Below are 5,000 nucleotides of genomic sequence, written 5' to 3' on the forward strand. Positions count from 1 at the left end.
AATTTGAAATTCAAATTTCTAATCTCACCAAAAATGAAGAAAATTTATTATCTCCCTTATACTAACTGCCCGCTAGTGGACTCCACGTTTTCAATTTTAAAAAATTTGATTTAAAAATAATGATTTCGTCTTTTGAGTCATTACCGCTTTTTTAATAAAAAAAAATTTTTTTTTTGTTATGAAAATATTTAACAAAATTGATAAAGAACAATAAAAATTCAGTGATATTAAATTAATATAGTCAAAATATTTAATATGATAAAGGTGTTTGGTGCATGCTACTTTTGATTCGATATTTGGCTGTAAATTAATGAGTTTGGGCTTTAAATTACCTACACCCTTCCAGATTCAGTTTGCTAATAAGTCATCATTCAAATGTTCAAAACGTTTCAGATGTTTATGGACGCTTGGATAGCCACATAGACCTGCAGGAGTCAATATTACCCACTTTGCTGACCTCTGGTCTACATAGATTCCCAGTGATATTTTCCGTACGTTCAGTAACTGGCCACGTGGTTAACAATGGTTCAGTTACTATAAAGATGAAGCTAAGGTTTTCATTGGACAGTCAACATTGCCTCGGAGAGCCATTACTCCTTTATAAAACATATTTTGAGAAACGTCTATGAAAGCGGGTGAACAAGTGTGTGTGTGCGCGCGCGCGTGCGCGTGTGTGTGGTACGTGTACATATGGCGTGTTTATATAGGTATATGTGTAGCCATGTTAAGTATGTATATATCTGTGTACATACATTGTCACAGGCATGGTTGTATGGTTCGAGAAGTTCGTTTTGCAACCACTTAATTTCCTGTTCAGTTCCACTGCGCATCCCTTTGGACAAGTGTCGTGTACAATTTTTCCAGGACGACTAATACTTTGTCAATGAATTTAGTAAATAGAGAACGAATGAAAGCCCATCGCGTGTGTGTCTGTCTGTATGTATGTATTTGCGTATGTAAAATTTCAAAAAAGAAAGACTAGAATATATATATATAGTATGAATATGTGTAGATACAGGTATATACACAGGTAATTTGTTATAAGTTGTTTCATCTTGAAGAAGCAGTTGTGCCGTCACAGATTTTCTAAAACCGATTGAGATGCTGTTTGCATTCTGTTTAAAACTATTGCAAGTCGGCAACTGGCATAAAAGACGCGTGCTCAGAAAGAAATTCCAGTGAGAAAACATTGGAGAGAAATGGCGGTCTCTTTTGTTGATGACATATGACGTTTTGGCAATTTCTTGCTGAACAGCCTTCGCAAAAGATTTGTTTACATTGATCAAATGTTTGTGCTGTACAGTAGCTCACTCCTTCCATCAAATCGACATTGCCTGTACAGGTGCACGGTGTGCCATACGTCAGACGTAGAAGTGATTGCAAAGCAATGTGAAATGAAGTGCTTTGCTCAAAAACACAACGCATCGCCCGATCCGAGAATCGAAACCACGACCATGCGATCGTGAATATAACACTTTAACTACCTTGCCACACACCTTTACAAAAGGAAAATAGGGTATGGCCATTAGTGCGGAGCCTGAGTGGTTGGACACATATATGTAAAGAAGAGAATATAGTAGACAAAGTAGTATGAAAGAATAATTATGACTATATATCGTTATGTATAGGTGTGAATATTTGTGAATGGTAGCGAATGCTTGTGAACGCTTGTGAATGGTAGTGAATGCTTGACAACCTTTGTAAATGACAATGAATGCTTGTGAATACTTATGGATGCTTGTGAATGCTTGTGAATGATGTTATGTAAGATCTTTTATAACCATGTATAGTTGCGTATGGTAGTATATTAAGCATAACGTGTATAAGTATGAGCAATTTTTGTTATTGCGTTGTGTTGTTGCGTTGTGTTGTTGCGTTGTGTTGCTGCTGCTGCTGCTGCTGATGATGATGATGATGATGATGATGATGTTGTTGTTTAACCCCAATCAGCCTTAACTAAGTAGACCTATAAACAAAGGCATTCGAACTTTGACCACGATATTTTTTTAGTCGGACTTAGTGTATCTAAGACTACATTATCTAATCTGTATAATTTTGTATGAACGAGTGCATTTGTGCATACGTGTATATGTGAGTCTATGATTGTGAATTGTTTCCGCTGTTGTCGTTAATGTTGTTGTTGTTGTTGTTGTTGTTGTTGTTGTTGTTGTTGTTGTTGTTGTTGTTGTTACTGCTACTGTTGCTGTTCTTGTTGCTGTTTGCTGTTGCTGTTGCTGCTGCGCTGCTGCTGCTGTAGTTAACACTGATCGAGCAGACCTATCAAATATAGATACTCCATCCTTGACTCTCCAACCTTTTTGCATCTCAGGGACCACATGCTTCAATGTATTCTTCCTTTAAGGTGTGATTTGAGGTAGACTTTGTTACTCTTTCTAGCAGGTCGAATATAGAAGCCTCCTCGTTGGTTCTTGTGTATAGGTCTTGCATTTGTGTGTAGTTATATGCAAGTGTGTACGGGTATGTGCGAGTGTGTATGACTATGTGTGAGTGCGTATGGGGTGCGTATGGGTGCGAATTATTCCTTCTGTAGAGAAGAATATCTTGACATTCCTAAAATAGCCGAGGAAAAAGGTTGAAATATGAAGAACACAAAAGTAAAAGTGACACCAACGCTTATAATGTAAAGTTTATGGGAGAGAAAGAAACAAAGAGAGTAAGCGAGACAGACTAGTGGGGACGGGTTGCACATAGAGATATAGGGAGGAAGAGATGAGAGGTGAGAGGAGAGACATTCTTTTATGCATGCAGACAGGCAAGACAGTGTCGGTGCGAACTGCAGACAAGATTACGAGACAGATTACGAGACAGATCAATATGGAGGCGCAAGCATGCGACAGTGATATGACATGGTTTAAAGAGGAGTAGAGAGGCATAAAAATGTTGTTTGTAAACAGAGAGAGAGAGAGAGAGAGAGAGAGAGAGAGAGAGAGAGAGAGAAAAGGCAAACAGATAACAAGCCAGAAGAGATTGACATAGACATACACACGTTAAAGAGAAGTGAACTAACTGACAAACGGGCAAACAAATAAGCAGACAGACAGAAAGGGATGCAGTCAGATAGATTACAAACCAGAGTAGGAAGAAGAGACAAGGGGTGATACAGATGTAAAGAGAGGCACTCTGACAAACAGGAAAACAAACACACATACAGACATACATACGAACATAAATACATGAATACGTACATACACACACACACACTCACATACATACATATATACATGCATACATACATACATACATACATACATACATACATACATACACACTCACATACATACATACATACATACATGCATACATACATATATAAGTAAGTACCAAAAGCTCATTCTCTGTATTTTCTGTGTACGAAACTTAGGGATCTTGTTAAATTTCTTCCAACCACAGTTTAAAATTTTCACCTGATCATTTTTAAAAACATCTAATGTTGAAGCAGTTTTGCATGCTTTCTATAGTAAAGAAGCAATTAAACTTAAGTGATTTTAGCCGATCACCCACATAGAGGAAGTCACAACTATTTGTTATCGAAAAAACGCATAGATGGAAAGAAACACCCTTCCTTTTAAGAGTTTAATTTTGTTTTTATATTACCAGAGGAAGGGATGACTACAGCCAAGTTTTGTATAGAGGAACATGGGATTAGTAGCCCTACAGCTTTTGCTTATAAAATTGTGATCTCTTTTGAAAAACTATTGAAATGTGTTTAGCACAATATCGTTAATGTTTGTGAAACATTATATTCTTTTCATTTGAGAAAAAATTCTTTTTCTTTCTTTGTTTGTTTCATTCAATTCTTTTCAAAATTTCATGAGAAAAAAATCATTTTCTTTATTTTCTTTCCTTAAATTCTTTTTTAAAACATATTTTATTCAAAGAATAAATTCAAATTATGCAATTGAAGCATCTCTATAATGTAAAGATTTCTAATATCACATACTTAACTTATGTTGTTTAAATGCCGAAACCTGTGGTATTTCGTCCGGGAAAGGTCCCTTTAAAGACTAATAAAGTTAAAAACACAGTATAGCTCAGAGCAAGGCGAAACAAAATCACCTCGGAAGGGAAGAGCGGCAGATATAGTATTTCACTGTTTTTGCAGATTATCAACGCCGCGCACTCGCCTCACTTCCGAAACAAAATAGAAATCGCTAGTCTGAAGTATATACAAATAGTGTAAAAACTATTGCTTTGCAATTGCGTTGCACAAATAGAATATTAATAACATCACGTTAAATATCTGACATGGAACTTAAGTCATTACTTGCTTATCTTTCTTAATACTCCAAAAGTAATGAAAGACGTCTCTAAATCTAATCTATCTGTTATGTACAAATCTAACGGAAAAGTTTGTGTTTACACAGGATCTGTTTACTAGGTGGTTCGTTAAACATTTCTGTTCTGTTACCAAACGTTTCTGAGAGAACTTTTTCGGACCTAAGTCATTTCTGCTTTTGGGCAACTCTGTAGGCCACCCTTTAAATTTCGATTTTCTCCAAACATGTGCATTTGCTGAAGTGGATTTCATTCCACCAAACACAATTTCATTACTACACCCTATGGCAGCTCACAGTTATTTCCGCTTTCAAGACTTATTATATTAGAATAACTTTAAATTAGTTCATTACAGTAACTAGTGATAAACTTTAAGCCGCTGACGAATTGTATAAAATGGTAGCATAATGTTTCAATCAATAAAAATATTGATGATGTCTGATAGAAGTTGAGGCAACATGACTTTTTGGGGTTTGGAAATAATTGTCCAGATTTAGTTATGGAAGATTAGAAGACAAATGATAAACAGTTTCTGTTAACAAGCAGCGTGCCTAATACACCAACACAGTGTTGCTATTTTAAGGAGTATAATTATTGAAGAAACATTTCAAATATATTTTTGTGTAATTTAACACAATTCGTCCATAAAAGATATCATCTCTGGAAGAATACCGCGGTTAATATGGCTTTCCGTGATGTTTTGC

The sequence above is a fragment of the Octopus bimaculoides genome, chromosome 2, assembly GCF_001194135.2.
Source record: "Octopus bimaculoides isolate UCB-OBI-ISO-001 chromosome 2, ASM119413v2, whole genome shotgun sequence".
Taxonomy (NCBI): Eukaryota; Metazoa; Mollusca; class Cephalopoda; order Octopoda; family Octopodidae; genus Octopus; species Octopus bimaculoides.